Source organism: Lycium ferocissimum, unplaced genomic scaffold (genome assembly GCF_029784015.1).
Source record: "Lycium ferocissimum isolate CSIRO_LF1 unplaced genomic scaffold, AGI_CSIRO_Lferr_CH_V1 ctg12305, whole genome shotgun sequence".
Taxonomy (NCBI): domain Eukaryota; kingdom Viridiplantae; phylum Streptophyta; class Magnoliopsida; order Solanales; family Solanaceae; genus Lycium; species Lycium ferocissimum.
In genome coordinates, this window is record NW_026714288.1 from 1 (window position 1) to 25,721 (window position 25,721).

At 38.6% G+C, this 25,721-nt stretch overlaps 1 long non-coding RNA gene across 1 annotated transcript; it reads right to left on the minus strand.

Annotated features, from left to right (window-relative positions):
- Positions 1-11,397: 11,397 nt before the first annotated feature.
- LOC132041927 (uncharacterized) lies at positions 11,398-12,821 on the minus strand. Its single transcript, XR_009411284.1, has 3 exons — positions 12,461-12,821; positions 12,291-12,349; positions 11,398-11,579 (listed from the first exon to the last, which is right to left on the minus strand). It is a non-coding gene; the product is annotated as an uncharacterized LOC132041927 (long non-coding RNA).
- Between the last annotated feature and the right edge of the window lie 12,900 nt (positions 12,822-25,721).

Sequence of the window (25,721 nt, forward strand, 5' to 3'; positions counted from 1 at the left end):
TAAAGGGCCCCGGTTACACCCGCCCTTGGGTCCCGCGACGTTCCCTTATGAAATTTTGACAACTTTTGAAAAAGAATGTTATAATTATTATTCGACTTCAAATATGACTATTTTACTTATCTTTGGATTTATGAAATGATTTTATGCATATGATTACTCACTACCCGCCGTGCCTCACTATGATATCGTTCGCTGTTCCGGAGCCGGTTCTGTTGTCGTGCGCATTATGATATACTCCGGTGTTATGCTGTGTTCATGGTTCACCGAGTTCCTCGCTCGAGGGCCGGGTTCCACTTATATTTGGTGTGATGCTGTGTATGATATGTGACGGAGATTCGGAGATTTGAAACTTTCTCGGTGTTATGTCAGTGTTAAGGCGCCATCGACGGGGGGCGACCATATTTCCGTGCCCTATGCATGATTTATATTTTGAAGTGACATTTTGATATTTTGGAAACGCATTTACTTTCTGTACCTCTATTTCGATTTGATCTCAGATTGTGTATTACATTTTCTGCTTTGCATACTCAGTACATATTTCGTACTGACCCCCTTTCTTCTGGGGCCGCGTTTCACGTTCGCAGTACAAGATTTACGCTTGGTGATCCACCTATTTAGACACCCTCTCGCTATTTGGAGTGCTCCTCTCATCCGAGCTTATATTTTTGGTATATATTCGTTCGTGCATTGTATATTCGTTCAGGGGTACAGAGGGGCCCTGTCCCGTCATATGATTCTCGTCCGTCCGTTTGAGGTCCGTGGACATGTTTGTGGGTTGTGCCTATACTGTACGCGCTGTGTTTGTATATGTTGTGTTTGGGGCGATTCCATTCGCCGCGGCGGCCTCGTCGGCCCGCATATGTATATATGTTGCTCTATTATTGGCCCCGCGTGGCCCTTGTTGGTATTTTTCTCGTGCTCGGGGTTATTTTGGATAGTCAAGTAAAACAAAGGAAACTCTCGCTGTTTTTCCGGAAATCGATGATATTTGAAACACGGCCTTGCATCGCTTCTCGTTATATACTTGGATGCGTTCGATATAATTTGTGATAGCGTTTGATAGGTGTGTTTGGGTGCCCAGATCGGGCACTAGTCACGGCCTACGGGATTGGGTCGTGACAGTTAAGCTCTTAGGAATTCTACGAAAATTTTGCCAGAGCTTCCCCTGTAATTGTACCACTACCATCCTGTCACAACAACCCAATCAATCGACTTTACGAAGCTTTATCAATTAAATCTCCACAATACGATTCATAATATCAATAGTAAATGGTATTCTTACCTCAATCAAGATTGGAAAAGCTTGAAACCTTATTTATCTTCGATAGATTCCTTGACCTCACCAAGATTTGATGTTTAGAACAAGAACTACAAAACCCTATATGCTTCCCGAGCCTCGTTGATGGCTGGCTAACTTCAACACTTTATGACCAAAATTAACATATGAACTTGTAGGAACATGAATATATGTTGTGGAATGGTCTAGAAGTGAAAGATAACCAGAAAAATGACCCAAAGGGTCCTTTTATGCTTGCCAAGGTCGGTTCCACTGACTTAGGAATTAACCCTGCGTGTTCGTGCTGGGAGGTGGCGCCCCCCTTCTGCGTGTTCGCGCCCCGTGCAGACCAAATCCCTAGCCTGCCAACCAGACTTGTAACATCCATAACTCTTTACTCCGACGCCATATCGACGGGCGGTTTAAACCTTTATACCTATGGTCCATTCAATCTTTCCTCGTATTCCGCCAGCGATTTCGAGAACTTGTCCATTAACCCCATCATTTATATGAATAGTGATCCACTTGATATTTAGCCCTTCCTTTCTTTTTACCCCTATGAGCTCCACCCTATATATCTAAATTGGTTAATAGTTGTATCTAGAGCGCTTCTGCTAAAATGTTACATCATTTCTTGTCTGCATACCGTTTGGTTGTACTGGCACTGACCGATTTATCCAACTAGCTGATATTTTCATTAACCGTTTTGGGTTTTCTCACACTGAATCTCTGGCATTCCTAGTTTTACTACAGTAGTATTCGATGATCCTTTACACTAGAGCGTGCCTCAATTTCTGATGATTAATCTTTCTTGGATTCCTTGGTTTCTTTATATAAGCAATAATATGATTTCTTCTTAATACATATGTAGTTCTTCCTCGTGCAACTACTAGCTCATCATCTTTATGTATCTATGGACTCTATATTCATAGCTTCACAATTCCTTTGGTATCTCTTGATTAACGTGGGTTACCACCAATTGGTGTACTCTCGAGTTTGTTGAATTTCCTGCCTAATCAATCCTGAATGTTTTCCCCCTTCTCTTGTGACTAAAATTTATGCTTGTACTCACAGTCATCCCTTTTTCTTTATCACCTATCTATCTACCAATTCTTCATATTTTATCATCCTCGTTATCTCTTCGACTTCTGTCATTTAAATCTTTATATGCTCATTTACCCAGTGCTTACCACATACCTTATCCACTCTCTATCCCACCTTCCTCCTTATTCCCCTTTTTTATGTTAGCGATTCTTACTCCTTGGTTTTTTTATATATATCCCTCTTACGCTTCACAGATGTTCCATGCTTTCACCTTCTTGGAGTTTTATTCTTCTTCTCTTAAGGACAACATCAAAAACTGGTAATATAGTATCCCTTGCTTTCCTGTAGCGACTGAATCGATCCTAGCAGTATTTTATTTTCCAATTAATATAACATCGAAATTCCTTTCACCATACGCTTTACTTGACTCTCTCTTTTCTTTTTCCTTTTAATTCCTTATGCTCGGTCTGGGCTATCAGTAATTCTTATACTTATATCCAGAATATCTCGAATCCCTTCTTCAATGATCTTCTTCTTTTAATACTATTGTAATTGATGTACTATCGCATCTATTTTCCATGACTCGCTCTTTCATTTGCTCAGCTCACCTTTGTTTTGTAGTCTCCCTTTACTAGGTGGTTGTACCATAGTCAGGTGTCACAGTTATTCCAATATCTTGTCAATCCTTGTCCCGCTTCTTATCTTCCCTTCAATACCATAACTTGTTCATATTTATACATATCCCTTATATATTCATCCTATTTCCTTTGTGATCGAATTTTTGTACTCCTTATCAAGATTCTTATCCCGTGTTATCGATGTTTTGTCTCTTGACCAGACTTGTTAGCCTATTTACCTTCCTCTTGTCCTTAGTGGTTACACAACTTCCTTTAACCAATTCATCAATCCACTTTTCTTACTTTCGCCCTTAGGGTCTTTCTTGTCTTCCCTTGCTCATAAAGCACTCTTCCCCACTTGCCATTCTATAACATTGGCCCTGGAATTTCGTAGAATACTCTATTAAAAATACGAGTCCTTTCTAATCCTAAGATCGTCCTTTAAAGGGGGGGGGGGGGGCTTTTCCACTTTCTAAATGAACGTGTCGATATGACTTCACATTTATCCTCTCGGATATACCTTAAGAGTCAGAAATCCCTTGACACCTTACATAAAATCTGATTATTCCCTCTCAGGTTATATTTATACCCATCGTACCACTCATTCATCTACCACCATACAACTATTTCCTTTAAAACATCATTCACATCCTTTATTAGCTATTCTGCCTTGTATTACTAACTCAATAATATTGTGACAAGAGGACTTTTGAAGGAGAATTTTTTTGTACCTTAGTCCTACCTTTGTCTTATATTCATACATCCTTATGCTCGTACCTCCGTACAACATCCTTGCCAATATATTTTATACGATAAAAAGGCCCTTGTCGATATCTAGCTCTTTTAGTACGTACATCGTTCTCTTACCTCTTCTACCCCTTTGTACTCATAAATCATTAGCATATTTATACTCAAGAGTCATATTTAAACATATACTTATCCCTTTCACTTCTTACTTTGAGAAGAAGTTACACTCCCATCTAATCATACTAATGTCTCATTAATGAAACACTTTGAAAGGTTTAATCGACTCAAGTTTCGCCCCAATCCGACCGACAATATAAGGAGTAACATATAACAATGTAGAACCTGGATCAATCAATGCATACACATCATAAGAAAATACTGACTACATACCTGTAACAACTTCAGGTGAAGACTCCAAGTCCTGCCAACCCGTCAATGCGTAAATACAGTTCTGAGGAATGCTCAAGATGGATGCTCCCCCTCTACCTCTACCATGACCTGCTGATGTTTGAGTGTCTTGTCCCAGAGGGCGCACTGATGAGGACGATCCGGCTACCGATCCCTAGTGGTCGCACCATACTTCGACGGCCTAGAAATGGACACTTACGCATAATATAGCCTAGCTGATCACATGCATAGAAAATATCGAAACCCAAATGGCAAGATCCGAAATGTGGCTTACCACATTGATTACACCGTGGTAAGAACCCAAAACTCTGGAGCTCTGACCCGATCTGGTATAATTAGGACGATCAAATCTCTTGCCTGTAAATCGAGGAGGTGCGCTAGCTACTGAACGGCCAGAGTGCCTAGAATGTTGCTACCGCTGACTCCCTCCGAACTCATTGGTGGCACCTGAAGATCTGGCCTTCTTACTATAACCTTTATTAAAATCACGCTCACCTCTGTGAGGCTGCTGCTGTTCTTCTAAATTTTGGGCATGGGCCTGAATACGAGAGATATCCATTCCTTCCTGGAGTGAGGCCGTCAAGCACTCCTTAATCAAATGTGGCCCCAACCCACTCACAAACTGATGTACACGGTCTCCTATATCAGCTACCATGGCTCGAGCATACCTTGCCAAGGAATTAAAGCAAAGAGTATACTTTCGAGCACTCATATTCCCTTGTCTAAGATTCAAAAACTCGTCAGCCCTAGCCCGTCGAACCTCTGGCGGCAAGTAATGTCGGAGAAAAGCATCCACAAACTCTTGCCATACCGGTGGAGGAGCATTGACTCCTCTAGAAGACATCCAAACCATATACCAATGAACCGCAACATCCCGTAATCTATAGGAGGCCAACTCTACCGACTCCACATCTGAAGCATGTATTATCCGCAAGGTTCTCGATATTTCATCTATAAAGCGCTGCGGGTCCTCATCTGGTTTGACCCAAAAAACTCCGGAGGGTTCAACCTAATGAAATCATGGGCTCTAGCACTGACAGCTCTATCACCATGTCCCGTACTTTGCCAGTGGGCCTGAGCGGCGACTAACTGAGTCAGCAAAAGAATGGCCTGTTTCATCTCCTGGCCCGTGGCATCCGGTGAGGGAACTAGGGGTATTGCAGCAGGAGCTGAGGCCCCTTCTTGCTCCTCCGAAATGGGTAAAGTAGGAGAGGTCCGAGACGGAACCTCATTATGGAACTCACCCTTCTCCATATCTGCCGGTGGCTCCCATTTAGTCCTCCTTCCGGTGACTGTTTTGCCCTTCTGGGCCGCTATAGCTTTCCTCTTACGCTGTGCATCGCTGAAATCATAACACACGATTAGGAAAAAAAAAAGAGAATCCTGACAACATAGCTCTTTCGCACGATCTAAGATGAGAAAGAAAGGTCAATCATTCCTAAATGCTCGAAACCTCCTATTTATAAGTGTGGCGCACTTCACACCCATAAACAAAACTCTACTTGACACGGCTCGTAGACATACCCTAGGATGGCGCTCGATACCACTTTTGTCATGACCCAACCAGAGGGCCATGATGGGCACCTGGAGCTGACCTACCGAGCACCTCTGAACATATATCTCATAATCATTTCTAGGTGGACCACAAAGATAACTTTTGGGTATCATAATTAGTAAGGGCATATGTCACAAGATAGCGGCACATTTCTGTATAATCATCAACAATTATGTCCACCATCATAAGCCGACAAGGTTACCAAAATATTATACAACAATACAGACCATCTAACTACGTACATCTGTCTACGAGCCTCTATATAGAATACAGGAATTCATAAGGATGGGACAGGACTCCGCCATGTCCACGTATATACACAAAAGAGTAATACCAATAGACTGCAGCTCCGAAGCGAATGGAACGCTCATGTGCGATCGCTGATAGATCACCTAGGGTCTGATCCGTCTCCCTGCTTAGCTGCGGGCATGAACACAGTGTCCACAAGAAAGGACGTCAGTACGAACAATGTACTGAGTATGTAAGGCATGAATAGTGACATGATAAAAGCACGAAGATTAGCGTAAGATAAAAGAACCGTTTATACCTCATGATACCTTTTAAGACATTCATCATGATTACGTAACCTTTTTCTAGATGAAACATTTTATATATCCACTTACATACCTATACAATACCGTACCAGCCATATAGACTCGGTATAATCCGTACCTGACCACAGTAAGGTTCGGTAGTATCCGTACCCAGCCATAGTAAGGCTCGGTAATATCCGTACCCAACTGCAGTGGTATGCGCGCAATAGATATCATACCCAGCCATATAGGCTCGGTAGCATTTATACCATATATATATAACATATATAAGAGCTCGGTGTCAAAAAAAAAATAGCTATTAATATATATAACATACATACGTATCCAAAGGAAACATTACAACTCTATCGGGGTGACATAAAGTCGGTAAACCCCCGATTTATATTATGGAGCAATCATCATCGCTATACCTCACCTTGAAGGAACAATTATCATAAGGTGAGATCAACAATAATGAGTGAAATCAAGAAAATCATGAAATAAACTCAACAATCTCGTGATAGCATAAAAAACATAAGCCTTGGAATTTCTAGAAATGAGATCATCATCATCATCATTATCGTCTTAGAAAACATTTATCTTTAGTATCATAGGAACTTTAAGAATCATGAACTTCTAGCTTTTTGGAAATAAGGATATTATGTAAAACATGTATAGTTCCATAAGAAAACAATCATGCCTTTAGAAAGAAAGGGACTAGCCTTAACATACCTGGAAGTTCACTTCTCGACTTTCCAACTTACTTCCGGTCTCACAATCTACATATAAAATCATTCATGCTATTATTAGGCCTATCGTCATATACTTGTTTTAAGCCTACAAATTAAACCCCTTTAGAATCTACCAAAATTCGGGCTGCATCTCCCCTGTTTATATCACTAGCCCGAAATCACAATACTAACAACCAATCACAATAACAACACTAATGTCACACCCCGATCTTACTAGGGTGTGATGGGTTCGCTCGGCTCCGGTTACGGGGTCGGGTGCCCATCACACCCTAGTAAGATCGGGGTGTGACAACTAACACCAACCACATCATCATCAATACAAAATTTTTCCATAAAACATCCCACATGATGTTTATCCAATTTCTCAACCAACAAATTCATTATACGATCGTTTAATAGCTCTACCTCCGTAAATAAACCTAAATCAATATCAATAAGGAAAGATTCATACCTTTCTTCCGCTAGAACCGCAATACCTTCAATATTCACCATGAATCCAAGCCAAGATGCACCACAATACGATATTATAATCGCAACTATACGCTGTCCGAACCTAAATCTGGAGATTCTACTTGATTTCAGCTAAAATTTTATGGGCGGAAGTTTGGAGATGGTTCCAGGGGGTTGGGGATGGTTTTCAGGGGTTATGGGATGAAAATAAGGGGTAAACCCCCTTTATATAATGTCTTAAGAGTCAGTTTACACCGACTTACTTTTTGCTCTGCGCGTTCTCGCCACCTTGTGGTGCGTTTACGCAGAGTTAATCCTCTGCCCTGACAGTCTCTCTTAAATGTTTATAACATTTGATCCTGATTTCATATCGACGCGCGGTTTGTTTAGTTGGAAACTAGACTTCCTGAACTTCAATTTAGGCTTTTGTTTCACTTCAAAACTCTTGATCTGCTAGGAGATATACCTCTATAAATTTGACCCTAAATTTCTATCCAAAATTCTGCCAAACTTTCCCAAATTTTCAATAAACTTATTTTTTTCAACTTGCTTGATCCTGGAACCTTTCGACACTTACTTAACACTTGTTCAGAGTATTCCTTAACCTTATAAGGGTTCCATGACCCCTCCGAGCTTACGTTAGTTTACTCACAACACAAACGATGCGAAAATTTCCGAGGTTTAACAATTATCTACTTCCTCCAAATTCCAGAACAGCTTCCAAACATCATTAACGACATCAACAATAACGTAATCAAGATACTACATGACAAACATATACAAATTCATCCGAAACTTCCTTCGAAAATCAGTCCATAAGCCAACAACATCAACATATCTATCTACGACCTTTATGCCATGTGTTCCTTTACTTTAAGCCATTAAAATCTACCCAAGAAACAACTTAATATCAAACTCAAGATGAAAAACATACCTTATAACTTGAAGAACTTCACCTCACACAATTTACCCTAAAACTTATCCACCACAATTTCAATTAGAAGTACAAACAAGCTCCTTCCATGAACTAGTTAAGAATTTTATGGCTTGATCTTCTCTTGATTTGATTTGGAATGGTTTGGAGTGTGGTAGAGAGCTCCTACGGTCTAGAATGTTCTGTTCTAGTGAAAATATGAGCCCTAAAATCATGGCCCTTCTTTGATTCGACGAGATTCGTTCTTAATCTTACAACCCCAAGCCTAATTTGACGTAGGAATTCTTAAATTTGCTATGTTTTGGTGTAAGGATATTGGATTAATATTATGGGAGGTTCTAGAGAAGTGTGGGGATGAGAAATAGTGAAAAATGAGGTGATTTAGGTGACTTAAGGGGGTATATATAGTGGTCCAAAATCGGGTGGGCTGGTGGGCCGAAATTGGTGGGCCTTTTAAGTGGCTTCTAGAATTTTAGCGTAGGTCCGCGGGCTTTTGGTAGTGTGTTTTAAAATTCCCATAACTTCCTACTCTGATGTCGCATTGTTGAACGGTTTGTTGCGTTGGCAACTACACTCGACGAACTTCATTTTAGGCTCTTGAAACACCTCAAAACTGCTGATATACTTGGAGATATACCTCTCTGAAGTTGACCCAAAATTTCTATCCAAAATTTTGCCAAATTTTCCCAAATTTTCAACAAACTTATTTTCTTCCTTTTGCTTGATTCCGGAACCTTTAGACACTTGCTTAACACTTGTTAAGAGTATTCCTTAACCTTATAGGGTTCCATGAACTCTCCGAGCTTACGTTAGTTTACTCACAACACACACGACACGAAAATTTTCGAGGTGTAATATGCACTTTCACTGAAGCTACCTTTTTTGACCTCAACTTCCGAATCTTCCTATCCAAAATATCTACCAGTTCTTCCTGAAATACCAGATTCTGGTCAAACTGTTCAGAATCCCAATAAATCACATGAGAACCATCTGAAAGGTACTTCTTACATATATATATACTAGATGGCCCGTGCCCGTGCAAGGCACGGGTATTTTGCGTTACACTAATGAGATGAAAATAAAGAAAACATGATTAAACTAAATATTAACAAATTATGCTTCGTACTCTCTCCGTTTCAATTTATGTGAACCCATTTGACTGGGCACGGCATTTAAGAAAGAGTGAAGACTTTTAAAACTTGTGGTTCAAAATAAATCTTGAATATTTATGTGACTGTAAATCATTTCATAAAGTGAATTTATTTCCAAATTAAGAAAGAGATCATTCATTTGAACACGGATTAAAAAGAAAATAAGTTCACATAAATTGAAACAGAGAGAGTAGTATATTATATTCATTTGGGGAACAAAGTTATACAATGAGCTTGCTAGAAAGACAAAAATAGTGAATTATACGTGGACCAATGATAACAAAAGTAAGTTGCTGCTGATGAAACTCTTTCATTACCTAAAAAGACATATTGAAAAGGGTTAGTCCAGAAAGGGAATGATGTAGTTACAAAAAATCTCACAATATTTGAAGGCTCTTTGATTCAACTGATATCCTTAGAATACGTATTTCTCAAGAATACATATTACCACTAAAGTTTCAATACTTTATATTGCCAATCAAAAGAGATTAGCATATTTTATATTGTCTAAACAAAAAATAATAATAATAATAAAAAAATTATAAAGCCTAAATAAGTTGTATCAAACACTTCAATCTAACCTATAAAAAAATCTCATTAGTAATATAATCTCGTTTCCACTTCACATCGAGAACACAAAAAATGCTACCTACCTAAAGGCTGTGAATATCTTATCATTTACAAAAATCAAAACCAAGTGAAGAATGCTCTAGAAAAGTAGAAGAGATCCTTAAAGCATAACTACTTTGCAAAGAAGACCAAGTCCTTGTTCAATATAAGATTCTAACCATCAATTTTAGTCACATTAGACATGGCTTGCCTTTGCACAATTCAAATGTTGCGGGAAAGAAGGTGAGTTAAAACAAAATAAAAGATCAAATTACCACATTACTTAAAGCTTGTATTCCAAAACATTCCTCAGTTGCCTTTTTGCAACCGCTCTTTGCTTTATGATCTTATTTCCCCGAGGAACTGCACATTCATAAACCTCTCATAAGTGTCTAAATTAAAGAATGTCACTTTAAACACCAAAAGGAGCAAGCAGTAAAGGCGATTGCAACTTACCAATCAATAGCACTTGTAAAATATTGTTGGGGGGAGGAAGTGTAGCAAGCTTTGAACCCTGGTTATTTTTGCAGAGAAAAAAAGTAGTTGAGGCGTCACCATAAAAAAATAATAATAATAAGCTGGCATCTGACAGATATCAAAACAAAAAACTAAAAAAACATCGGTTGAATGAAAAAAGTAGCTTTTATCACACAACAGTGTGAGTCTGGACCAGGAAGCTGTGTTAGAATGGAACGTTAGGATCAAAGGAATTCACATAACCTTGTTACAAACATTTATTCAACTAACTTAGAAAATATAACCGATATCTAGATGTCTGTTATTTAAAGACAAGAAAGAGTAGTTAAACTACAAGAGAAAGTAATAGCTTAGGACACCAGGCCCTGCACCATATCAGAACTACATACATCTTTTTGGTCTTGAAAATAAAGATTGTATGGTCCACTGCATCATAGCTTTAGAATAGAAGACACTAAACTAACGCTGCAACAAAGTAAAGATTTAGACTACCACACATTCGGAAAATCCCTTCCAGGTTAATGGAAAATCTGGTCGACCATAACACATCAGCATAACTAAAACTAATATTCAGGATTTTCCTGTTTCTTAAGTCTAAAGCAGCCTGGCATCACAGTTATCATAAAACAAATGTAAGTGTGCTTGTATAAACTTAAATTTCAAGGGATTATCTAAAGTAATGAAAGAAAGAATCCAGTTTCACTTATAATCTTGCCTAGGAAAAAGATTTTTTTTTTTTTTTTTAAAAAAAAGAGAGAGAAATGTTATAGAGAAACAAACTTACCAATACCAAAGATAGAAATATAGTAGTGAATACAGTTTCACTTATGTAATCTCTATCTCGTCCAAGCCACTGGAATTTTTATCCAAACAAAAAAAGGTCAGTATGCATCTGCCACAATAATGGGGAAGAAGGAAAGCAAAAACAAGAAAACCAACCGGAAGAATATAGAAGCTGATTTCCTGAAGAATTGGTCCAGGCCGATGAAAGTAATGCACCCCTCTAGCAGCAAGACCATGGATGTACTGGACAAAGGAACATAAAAGTTTCACAACTCACGAATCCAAAATACAAGAAGATCAAGAATGAGATCGACTATAGAGCAGAGAAACATAAAATCATCACATCATTTGCCAAAATAATAAACCACCGTAGAAAATGTACACAAAAATGCACACAAGTTCTATGATAGGAAAGAGATCAGCAAGAAAATATTTAACATCTCCCAACCTCCCTTCACTCCAGACAAACTCTACCCTGCCTAGCAGCAACAACAACAACAACATACCCAGTGAAATCCCACAAAGTGGGGTCTGGCGAGAGTAGGATGTACGCAGGCCTTACCTCTACCATGATGAAGAGGCTGTTTCAAACTCTACCCTGCCTATAAAGAGGAAAAAGAAAGTATCACGAAAACAAACATTGTGTAAATCAAAAGTAGTTGAGTACAGATGGAGGATCTTTTAGTAACGCACTGTAAAATCAAAAGCAGGTGAATTTCTACCTAGCTTATAGTAGTTGCTACTCCTGCAAGTCCAAAGCAGAATAACTGTCAAATCAGATAAAATGCGTCATATTTTGGTTGTCTGTAGTGTGGAGTGATACTACTTATGCAAATAGAATTAATGTGAAGAAGATTGCTCCAACTCTTGGAATCGACCCAGGATTAATAAGCCATAGAGAGACACTTATTAATCAGAAACTAAATAAGGAATTGCAAAGAACAACAGTAGTACTAAGGTAACCTCCCATTCCAACTTCTCCAGTACTCATTTTCTTGAAATGCCGACAATGCCTACGGACAAAATATGTTGTTAGTGATGGCATCGCATAATCACAAATATGGAAAATTTCTAGCAAATTTCTGCACAAGAATGCTAAAACACAAAAGGATTATAGTGCACACCCAATGGTATGGGAACCAATGATATCGAGGTACCAAGTGCCCCAGATTGCCTATGGTCATGAAATTGAAGGAAATGTGCTTCTTTTTCAGCTGAACCTGATGCATAGAGTAAGGTGGAGAAGAGGATAGTACTAAATATTCCAAAAAGAAAACCAAAAGATTGTGAAATTAAGCAAGTTTCACAAAAGAAAAATAAAAGATTGTGAAACTAAGCAAGTAGTGTATTGATTCATAAGAATATCTTCTTGTTACTAACAGAATCAGAAGAAGGAATAAATTGCAAATCATCAGAAATATTAATAACATTGTAAGTAAAAAATTTCTAGGGCAAACATCCTACTGAAGACAAACCATTAGAAGCTCTGGTAACTGTAAGTACCATCAGAAAATAGAAGTAAATCAATCTTCGCATTAGCCTAGTATACATGCAACTGCAATAGTTAAGCCAAAGTATAAAAAAAATAAAAAGGTTTTCATTATATATCATTCTACATCTTTATTTATGGGGACAAACATTATTTTACCTAACCTCAGTTAGTCAATATAAGCAAATTTGTTTAACTTCTTGTTTGTCCTCTATCATATAATGCATATGCACAAGAGAAACCACCAAACAGAAACCCCTTGTAACTATTTCTTAGGGAAGTCTTGTGCTACCTTAGAGGTCAGGAAATCACCTACATCAATAATACGAATAGTCCTATACATTATTATTTTGATGGCCAATACCATCCCATAGTCTCAACACCTACAAAGCTCGTCTTACCGCATGGCCAATACCATCGCAAGTTTCTTCATTGGTACACCATTTCATAGATTTCAGTAACCCAGGGGGTGTCCATCTTAAGATTTTTTTCCCCCCTTGCATCACTTCAACCATTGGAACTTCTTTGTTCCCAATGATAAGTTGAAAGAAAACCAGTAAGAATATTTTTCTTCATTTTCAAAGGAAGTATTTCAATTCCTTCCTATGCTAACCTACTCTCATGGTTATTTATCCCCCAAAATAGATTGGGTAACTTGATTTATTGTTGAACACCAATTTCACCCTCAATAAGGGACCATAAAAGACCCATTTTTCATACTCAAATAGTACCATTTTGATTTTTGTAGAAGTTAGAACTAAAATCAAAAACCAAAAACATGCATCTAAGTATCTATTTCGAAACTTATATCAACAAATAAAGGAGGAAAACTGACACATGCATATATTAAATCAAGCAACCACTAACCAAGAACAAGCTTGATACGACTGATGTTTGCATAGACATTTCGATTTGCAGTAAGTAGTTAGTGCAAAAAAATTGTAGACACATGATTTTTGACCCTCCCCGGGTGTTTCACCTTCTAGTATCTAAATTTTCCTTTAAATATGGTCTGGACATTTTATTTGGTTTTATTTGATTTAGTAGCTCTTATTTGAATATTCGAAAATTACAAAAATAGATAAATATTAAGCGGTAGACTCTTTAGGCGCGTCTTAAATTGTGTTAACCATGTGGACAGCCCCGTTCCTTGGATAAATGCATATAATTAAAGAAAAGTCATGTGGGTCATCCCGCTCCTTGATCGTCTAATAATAACTGTGGTGACCATGTGGACAGACCCGTTCCTTAGTTAAATGCATATAATTAAATAAAAGTCCTGTGGGTCATCCCGTTCCTTGATAGTCTAATAATAATTGTGTTGACTATGTGAACAAACCCGTTCCTTGGTTAAATGCATATAATTTAAAGAAAAGTCATGTGGGCCATCCCGCTCCTTGACAGTCTAATAATATATAATTAATAAAGATTTTGTGTGCGCACACACTCCTAAGTTTAAACAATTAAAACATGTTTTATCCAAAAATTAATTATAACCAAGTATAAGCCGATAAAAGCGACCGTGCTGGAACCACGGGACTCGGGGAATGCCTAACACCTTCTCCCCGGTCAATAGAATTCCTTACCCGGTCTTTTATTTTCGCGGACCAAAAATAAAGAGTCATTTCCTTTTGATTAGGGATTCAATAAGGTGACTTGGAACACCATAGCTCAATTCCAAGTGACGACTCTGTAAATAAATAATCCCTATTCAAAATCGTCACTTCAAATGGAAAAACCCTTAAACAATAAAAACCCATGTGCGTTCATTCGCACGAGGCCCAAAAAGGGGTGTCGCGTTACCGATCAGTAATACAAATAATATACAACTACATATGCACCAGTCATCTATTTTCACACATGCATGTCACTGGCATGCATATAAAAAATCTAGCAAGAAATTATGCCGAATAGTAGGAAAGCTAACAAAATTTCAAAAGAATGTAGGAATAATGGGCAGAAACTATTGCAAGAAGAAAGGGAAAAAAAACAGTGGGAAGCGTACCTAGTGTAACAAATGAAATAGCGGCTAAGAAATGAACCAGAGAAACCAGCAAAACATGAAATAGAGGCTAGAAAATTGAACCAGAAAAACCAGCAAAATATGAAATAAAGGCTAGAAAATTGAACCAACAAACAAGAAAAAAGAAGATAAAATTGAACAGAGATGAAAGACAATAGCAAAGAAGAACTTACCAGAAAGGAGATCTACAAATGATGGAGAAAGAGGTGAAAAGCAGCTGAAGAGTATATATTTTCTGGTAATATAAAAGTGATACAGCTAACGTGGATCTCTAATAAATGAACACGTAAGATTCTTGGAAACACAAGATAGTCAGTTGATGTTTATTAGAATGCCCACATTGGTGCACCCTCGTTTTCCTACCGAAATAATCAAGCAAAGAACTCACAGGTAGATATTTTGTAATAAACTACAATTCATATGTTATTGAGAAGTAAATTATTAAAGGAAGCAACACCATGGTCCAACCGTTACAGCACACACACTCAGCCACCAAAAGATTTAAGCAAAACCTGTAACACCACCCCCACAAACAAAAAAGGCAATCCCAATACTCAATTGCTGCTCCTGCTAACTATTATCTTATCACAAGAATCCTTAACAAGGAAACCACCGTTAGTTGATATATGAAAAGACTTCTTTAGCGATCACATAAATTGAAAATACAATTAAATATATTTCATAAATATAGCTATACAATCATATTTCTCATCCTTTTTCTTGCTATGTGGAATAAGTAGCAGGGGCATTTGCGTCCTGCTTCTAACTGGTCCTTCTTTTTGCTAGAATATCCAGAAAGATAATGCCCAAAGCAGAGACATAGTTTGTGGAACAAAGTTACATAGGTAGATTGGTACAAAAAAGTAGAAAGATTGTAGGTGCTCCAACATCTGTATGAGATTGGGTTGGAATCTGAATTCTGACAGTTGAACATAAGTATGCTCTTGGAAGATGAAACTCTTTCACCCTACATAATCCAGTAGGTAGCAAAGTAATACTGTAAACATAAAGAAAGTTTAATGACTCTTACTTTGCTTACTGGCACAAAGAATAGAAATTAAAATCAGCTAAGAACTTGAGAGAAAAATTGGGATTTTAGCTTAATTCTTTTGAACTGTAAAACTCACTTATTCCTTACTCCTCCTCCCTCTGCTCACAAAAATTGAAAGGGGGGAAAAAAAAGAAGAGTGAAAATGTCACCCTATTGCTGCAAGGAATCTAAAATTTTCCCTGATTAATGAGTGCCACTGCCTTTCATATACAGAATAGCAAGGACTATGAACTCACATCTCTGCCAATTCCCTTACACCGTAGAACTTGACAATATGGCCGAAGAATACAGAAATTCCGTACTTACCACAAAATACTGTGTGCATACTGGGCATTCATGTGGCTTGCCCTTTTCTAGCTAGAACCAAACAACATCATGCTCATCTTCTGTTAAATTAGAAAACAACTTAGAAGATTAAGTGAACTGGCTAAAGGAAAAAATGCAGAACGAGGAGACATTTTTCATCTGAATCTATAAGGAAGACTTACCGCCTTCACCTCCTCATCATGGACAGAGCTATAAGAATAGATAAAACGAAAGGTCTGGACTGCGTAATGCAGATAAATGAACCATTAAAAAGCAAATATTGCTGAGTTATATTTATAAACAAAACATTAAACGATAAGATAAAGTGTTATAACCCGTATTTTTCGTCTTTGGGAATCTCGGAATTTTCGAGACAAGTTAAGGACAATGAAATGCATTGATCTTGTTTGGTTCATAAGTTGGTTATGGAAAATTTAGATGTGGAAATATTGGAAAAGGCTAAGGGCAAAATTGGAATTTCAAAAAAATTAGTTTCATGAATTACAAAAATTATGGACTAAATAATTGGGCTTGGGAAGATCAAAAAAAAAAATGGAGAATTAAGGCCCAAAGGCAAGGGGGTGGCCGGCCATGCATGGCTTGGCCCAACCCATGAAGTGGACATGTGATATGGTCATGTGACCATTTAATTAAAATAAAAGGGAGTCAAGCTTCAAGAAATTTCAAGAAAGTTAGAAGAGAAACAAAAAGAAGATGAAGAGTGGGGAGGCCATGGCATTCGGCCATGACCATGGAATTGTGACCCCATGAAATCTTCTTCTAAAAATTATTTTCTTGCTATATTCCTACTAATTCAAGGTCCCTCTACAACATGGTGCAATTATTTCGGAAGATAAGTCGTTGGTTTTCTCGATTCAACACTTTGGTGAATTGAAGAAACTTGGAGAAAAGGTAAGGATTCACTCCTTTTTTTATTATGTTGTGAAGGTTTGTTTGTGTTGTGGAATGTAGAAATGAGTAGAAATTATGAAAATATGGAAGTTGGCATGTTGAATGGGAATGCATGCATGTGGCCGAATGCTTGTAGTATAGTTATGTTGAATTTTATGTGGTATTTTGGGTTGTGGTTATTGTGGAATTTGTATTGGAGATGAAAATTGAATAAAAGTTGGATGAAGTTGGCCTATGGCCGTGTAGTACCTAGTAGGAGGAAACATGTGAATATTTTGTTTAACATGCTAGTTGTGTGTTGTGATCCTTGTAAAATAAATGAAGGTGAAATGATGTAAGTTTGTAGTGAAATGGAATGTTGAAGCTTATGTTGTTTAAGTATGATTTTATGACCTTATGATAATTAAGTTGTTAAGGTGTGAATTATGATGGTTATTGATGAACTTGGAGGATAGGAATATGTTATGAATATGTATGTTAAAGATTAGAGGATCCGGATAAATTACGACTTTGGTGGAAAGTTGTATTTTGTATAGTTTATGTGAATATTGTAGAAATGATATGGAATGCTTTCGAATGGCATTGTAATGATTTTAGTTAGTAATGAATGTGAATATGATGGCATTGATTTGAAAATGTGAAGTCGGAATGGAAGTTATTGTATTACGTCGGAAAGTGGGCTAGTTGTGTTATATTTTGTTTTGTTATGATTGTTGATGTTGTTGTTGGGTTGTGGTGGATTGTTTTGAGCCGAGTTCAATTCTCGGGTGTCGTATTTATAGGGGAGATGCTTTGCGAAATTTCGGTAGGCAAATGCTAAACCAAAGTTGGAATCTTCAAGCCTCATGAATAGTAACTAGTAAAGGTGACCATTTGTGCAGATTTTTGACGAAATGGGATTGGAGTTTTGGCAAGCGTAAAGGACAAGAAAGGTATGTAAAGCCTTCTATTTTCTTTTCATGGCACGACATAGATGTGTAGCTTCGAATTCGGCCCTTGGAGTCGCTCCTATCTCTCGGAATCTACATCTAAAATTGAGCCGTTTTCATTCAATGGAATTGAACCCAATTAGGCCACCATTGACTAGATTGTTCATAGACATCTAAAACTTGTACAAGCCCAATCCGATCACTCTAAACCATTTGCTAATGATATTATGAGGTTCAACGAGCATGATTTAAGTACGCCACCTCATTTGACCCGAGGTGGGTCCACTATTTCCGATTTTACCCTTTTTGTGTTTATAACTTGTCTTCGAGCGGTTTTAAAGGAACGTTTTAACTACTCCTCTACTTATTACTTAAAAATTGTTTTAAATATTCCGTTAAGTCCCGTGACGTGTTTTGATATGTTCCACGAATCGAACGTTCGTGCCGACATAACCTCGTGATGTCCGAAAGGTACGTACTATGCTTCCGTCCGATTTCATCACTTTGATCCGTCATTCGCTATGCCTCATTGAGTCTCCGAAAATATATATGTTATTTTTTATTGCATTAGTTTCTCACTACTCCACTCGTGGATGCCTCAATATTTCCCCACCGAGCCCGGGCCGGGATATGTTCTCAAGCGTATGTTTTTGCATTGTTCGTCGCGCCCGGTGTGAGGGGGGCGGTATATACGTACGGGTTGTGGAGTATGATGTGCCATGTACATATGCGACATCCGCGATTATGTTCGATGGCCACTTGGTATGTTATGATGTGTTCGGAGATATTCCCTACTCCGAAGTATGATGTGTTTTGGCGCGGAGACGGGGCGCATGTTCGTTCACGAGTCCCATAGCGGGCCGGCTTTAGCATATGTTTTTCGCGATGCATTACTTATGATTTCGATACGCATTTTTGATTACTTATGCATCTCGGTTGCTTTCCGCACATTCCGTTCGATTTTTATTTTATTTATTACATTCTCTCGCTTACATATTCAAGACATTTTCCGTCCCCCCTTTCTTCGGGGCCGCGTTTCGTGCCACGCGAGTACGTACGTTTGATTTGCTGATCCGTTCGCCAGGTTATCTTTTTCACTCGCTGTTTGAAGTGCTCCTTTGTCCGGAGCCCATGATTTGGTATAGACTTTTTATTTCATATGTACATATTCATTCTGGGGTACGACGGGGCCCTGTCCCGTCATACGATTTAGTTTTGTTCTGTAGAGGTCTGTAGACATGTGGTGTGGGTTCTGTATATGTTCCGTGAGTTTGCGTACGTTTAGGGCTTATCTGTATTATGTGACGGCCTTATCGGCCTTCGTGCGTCATATCTGTCGACTTGTTAAATTATTGTTCCTTTATTTTTAATATTTTGCTAATGTAGGTTAAGGTACGTATGAGTGCCCAACCAGGGCATGAGTCGCGGCCTACGGAGTTGGGTCGTGACAAAAGTGGTGTCAGAGCGGTTAGGTCCTCGGAATGTCTACAGACCGTGTCTAGTAGAGTCCGTCGTTTATGGTGTGAAGCGCGCATTTATAAACGAGGGCTACGTGACATCGAGGAATTGTTGACCTTCTTTCTGTCTTAGATCGTGCGATAGAGCCAAGTCATAGGAAATAAAAATTCCTTGCGCAAGCTTTACATATGGCGGAAGATGGTAAGTGGTGACGGGAAAGGTCACACAGGTAAGTTTGAATATATTTGTTCCGTTACTCGAAATAGAAGGTTCTGGATGGCTAGAATGGGACACGAAGCTGTATATTCTGTACGGTATTATGGGTATTTGCGGCGTACAGATTTCGAGTAATAAGAATTTGCAAAGGTGACTACCGAAGCTCAAGAAGGGTAAAACAGTAATTGTACAAGAAAGGACGAGTTGTGAATATGCCTCGGGATCTGTAAGGCCTCGATTAGCCTCGTATTATGTAATAAAGGTCGGGTGTGGAAATGGACGTGATTATACCGACATTAAGGGACTAGAATCCGTCGAAGTTGCGAAGTTAAGCGTGCTCAGGAGGGGAGCAATTTTAGGATGGGTGACCCCCCTGGGAAGTAATTGAAAAATTTTGCAAACTTGGAATCTAAGGGGATAAATGAGAAGTTAGATAGACCTAAGAATAACTATAGTGCACGGGATGAATTATGACAAGCTCCAGTTTAAGGAAATGATAGTAGGGTTGCGATGAGAATATGAATGGAAAAAGAGTCGTGACAGGTATGAATGTAGAGGTAAGACCGTAGTGGGGAAAAATACAAGAAATAACTAGAAATTTGGGGTAACCTAAAGGAAAAGGAAGTATGTGAAGCAGCTAGCACCCTCACAGGAATTGTGTAGGCTGAAACGGACGAAGTGGGTGCAAAGGAGAGAGCGCAATACCGCTTGGGGATCAGAGTAAGTCTAAGTAGCGATTGGAAATGTTATAAGTAGAATGGTAATGAGTGTACATATATATATGTATGCGTATGACTTTTCCCTGGTGATTACGTTGGTCGAAAGGCGAATCCTAACGACAAAAGGCTGCAACTAACGGAAGGTAATATGACACGGAACATAGGGATGAAGTGAAAGGTGAGAAACAAATGTTACGGAGGATCGTGACCTCGATTGCGATACAAATAGTGATTGGAAGAGTTCTAGCATGACGATATTTGGAAAAGCATTTGAGTAAAGATATTGAGAGTAAGGAGATTGAAGTACTGGAAGGAATTATGGATAAGAAATATGATCAAGTAAAGCCTTCGAGGGAGCTGACAGGTGAGGGGTGTGTAGAAATGAGAAAAGCAAGTTTGTAATCAGGTGAAGAGTACAACGTGACAAGGAAATTTCCGTAGGTCTCTAAAGTAGTAGTAAAAGTAGCCTGACCCTGAACGCGATTCCGTATGCCATATTTTTGCGCCTCTGATCTCGATGAAACTCTGCCTACTATACCCCGGTACTTCTGAATCTAATTATATTTCTATCTGATGTACCTCTGAATGTTCGATTCTGATCACCAATCGGTTTGATACATCTCTGTACATCTGACTCAGATACGGACCTGTCTGATATACTTCGGTATGTCTGCCCCTGATTACAGATCTGTCCGATACACGTCTGTGCGTCCGACCTCGACTACGAATTTGTCTGGTATACGTGCCGGTACGCCTAATTCTGATTATGGGATTGCGATATATACCCGTACGTACGGCTTCAATTTTGAAATGCTTAAGATAATCATCGGAGTATGATTCTGTCTGTTGTACTTTCATGCTTCTGAATCCGGATATGATTCCGTCCGACGTCCGTTTGATTTTCTGATTCTGACGAAGATTCAGTTCGCCGTATACCCGACTTAAGGCCCCGAACCGCCCTAGTAAAGAGATGTCGAAGAATGATAGAAGAAGTGGAAAGATGAAGACCCTTATAAGTGCTTTGGTCAAGCTCAAGTATGTATATGGAAAGAAGAAACCTCCCCGAAGTGTTATGAAGCCCCATGGAGTCGGTTGAACATTCGAGGACGAATGTTCTAAAGGGAGGAGGATGTTATAACCGTATTTTTCGTCTTTGGGAATCTCGGAATTTTCGAGACAAGTTAAGGACAATGAAATGCATTGATCTTGTTTGGTTCATAAGTTGGTTATGGAAAATTTAGATGTGGAAATATTGGAAAAGGCTAAGGGCAAAATTGGAATTTCAAAAAAATTAGTTTCATGAATTACAAAAATTATGGACTAAATAATTGGGCTTGGGAAGATCAAAAAAAAAATGGAGAATTAAGGCCCAAAGGTAAGGGGGTGGCCGGCCATGCATGGCTTGGCCCAACCCATGAAGTGGACATGTGATATGGTCATGTGACCATTTAATTAAAATAAAAGGGAGTCAAGCTTCAAGAAATTTCAAGAAAGTTAGAAGCGAAACAAAAAAAAGATGAAGAGTGAGAAGGCCATGGCCATGGAATTGTGACCCCATGAATTCTTCTTCTAAAAATTATTTTCTTGCTATATTCCTACTAATTCAAGGTCCCTCTACAACGTGGTGCAATTATTTCGGAAGATAAGTCGTTGGTTTTCTCGATTCAACACTTTGGTGGATTGAAGAAACTTGGAGAAAAGGTAAGATTCACCCCTTTTTATTATGTTGTGAAGGTTTGTTTGTGTTGTGGAATGTAGAAATGAGTAGAAATTATGAAAATATGGAAGTTGGCATGTTGAATGGGAATGCATGCATGTGGCCGAATGCTTGTAGTATAGTTATGTTGAATTTTATGTGGTATTTTGGGTTGTGGTTATTGTGGAATTTGTATTGGAGATGAAAATTGAATAAAAGTTGGATGAAGTTGGCCTATGGCCATGTAGTACCTAGTAGGAGGAAACATGTGAATATTTTGTTTAACATGCTAGTTGTGTGTTGTGATCCTTGTAAAATAAATGAAGGTGAAATGATGTAAGTTTGTGAGTGAAATGGAATGTTGAAGCTTATGTTGTTTAAGTATGATTTTATGACCTTATGATAATTAAGTTGTTAAGGTGTGAATTATGATGGTTATTGATGAACTTGGAGGATAGGAATATGTTATGAATATGTAAGTTAAAGATTAGAGGATGGATAAATTACGACTTTGGTGGAAAGTTGTATTTTGTATAGTTTATGTGAATATTGTAGAAATGATATGGAATGCTTTCGAATGGCATTGTAATGATTTTAGTTAGTAATGAATGTGAATATGATGGCATTGATTTGAAAATGTGAAGTCGGAATGGATGTCACACCCCGACCTTTACTAGGGTGTGATGGGCACCGACCCCATATTCGGCCGAGCGAACCTCGGACTCTTAGTACACACAATTCTTTTGGATTCATAGGACAAAGTAAAGTAAAATACATAGTACATTTTTTTTTCAAAATCTTTTCGTCGTTTCTCAAATAGACGCGAGTTTGTAAATAAGAGGCCCGTAAAATAAAAACACATCAACCGGTGGAACTATTTTTTAGGGCGATACTCTAGACCCGCGACTCGTCCGCAAAGTCTCTGGCTCGTAATCATAGACCATAGCACGTATGCCGATCTTCGTGAACTCTCCAAGGTGGTGGAGCTTGCCAACATTGCCGGAACATCTTCTATACCGACTTCACACTCGTCTACGGGGGTACGCGCGGCATGAAACGCGGTGCCCACAAGAAGGGCGTCGGTACGAACAATGTACCGAGTATGTAAGGCATGAATAATAACATAGCAAGAAATGTATACATGGACAATAACCGCATAGAAACATAGAACATGTCATGTCAGGCGTGACTCGTACATAGGAATTATATCTTGCATAGAGAACATAGGACATATCATAGGATAGCGAGGAAACATTGTGCATATGAGTGCCCACAGGGGCGGATGCCATGCATGCTTACTTGGTCGTATCGAGGGTCATAGTACCGCGCGAGGCGGCTCGCCCACATAGCGCCGAATACTCAGGCTACGCCATAAGTCCCGCGTCCGGCATCCCGCGTCGGGATGATAAAGTGACCGGGTGGCAATGATACATAGTTCCCCCCCCGATTCCCAAGTATGCATAGTTCCCATCCCCCCAACCCATGTTCATATTTAGCGTGCGGGGGAACCCGAGGAAAATCATGTACTTATCGGAGTGACGTAAGGTCGGAATCCTCCGATCGCATTATGGAGTAATCATGGACGCTTTGTCTCACCTTGGAGGAATGATAATCATAAGGCGAGACTATCAACATAGAACATAGCATAGCATATCGGGTCATGGACATAGCATATCTGATATCATCATTGTCACCATAGAATCATAGTTGTCATAGAATCGTAGTCATCATAGAATCATGGCCATCATAGGATCATAGTCATCGTAGAATCATAGGCATCATAGAACCATAGCCATCATAGTCATCATAGGATCATAGTCATCGTAGGATCATAGGCAACGTAGATTCATAGTCATCATAGGATTATAGTCGTTGTTTAAGTCGTAAAAATTGTCAATATTGTAAAACTTAGTTTTTAAGGAAAATGTATGTACATATATATTTTTTTGGAAAACACTTGTAAGCTTTTAGTAAAGAAAATCATACCTTGGGGTCGAGGGTTTAGTTAAAAACAACTTTTTAATGCGATAATAGGAATGATAACCAAAAACTTTTATTAGCTATAGCATAGAAATAAGCTTAATGAGCTAATAGGAAGGGGTTCGAAATAGTGGGCCCGCCTCGGTCGAATGAGGCGGCGTAGACAATTTACGTATAATACGTTTCATAATGTTGCTTATGGAAGTCTTAGGGTAATCGGGTCTTATTCTTGCAAGTTCTAGGGTGTCTCGATCTTTCTTTCACTATTCAAGCACTTTTGGTTCAATGCTACTGAATGAATAGTAACTATTTTTCAATCTCGGATTTCTAGAGTTAGGGAAGTCCCCGAGACACGTATTCGCTTATTACGTCTAAGACATGCCATAGAAAGAAGGGGTAAGCCTTACATACATTTTTCCGCTCCTTACGCTCCTCCAAATTCAAGCTCCAAATCCGCCAAAAATCTACAAATGGTCACATTTACCAAACCTTAGTTAAGGGCATTTATGAGTCGATTCTTTAAGCAACACTTTGTCTGTAAAAAATTTCGACAGCATTTCCCCTGTAAATACACCGTCCCGAGAATATGGCTCGGCCCAATTTAACAACAACAACCCGAGAATGAAACTCGGCCACAATACCAATGCTTAAACCAACAATTATTTTGACAACACTCACAATATGCAATTCATTCTAATTCAATTCGATTCAATTCAATTCAATTCACCATAACTTACCAAAACAACCCGCAACACTTACTACTTCTATACGAATTATCAAACATACATCTTCATCACTTAATCCACAATAAACAACAAGCAAAATACTAAATACATGATTCATTCTTTTGCTACACCAAACAGCCCATTTTCGGCCAAGCTTCAACATGCACATTTTCATGATTCTACTTCCCATTTCTTCATACAACAACATATATCTTTCTTTCAAGTTCATGAACTATATCAACAATCTCACATGTTAGCAACATCATTTTCATAAATTCATTAAAACACATTGAATTCACATTAAGCTCCAAATCAGCCCACATGATGATCACTTCAACTTGGATCATTAAGTCTTCATGTTATATCATAGAATCCACACAAACAACAAGTAGACACTAAATAGCATTTGTTCATCTTTCCCATACAAGGCAGCCCATACATACGGCCATTCCTCGACATGCTTCATCCCATGAGTTTCATTCATTTTATGCACATTATAACAACACACAAACATGCTAAATTCAATCAACTCATCACTCCTAACTTTCTATACATACACGGCCAAACATCATCATTATGGCTTGACTTCAATATCCATATTTTCATGACTTTCATTCATTTCCCTACTTCACAACATACACAACATCTATAAAGCATGCAAGAAAGGATAGAACCTTACCTCATCTCCTCCATCTCTTCTCACGGCCAAGACATCCTTTTACAAAACGAGTAGTTTTCTTACTTCAACGACTACTCCACGTCGACGAGGACCTTCTACTTAGTAGGAAGACACGAAGGAACAAGTTTTTCTTGATCATCTTCCATGGCTCCTATTTTTGGAGCCATGGCCGACCCCTCTCTCTCTCTCTCTCTTCATCTTC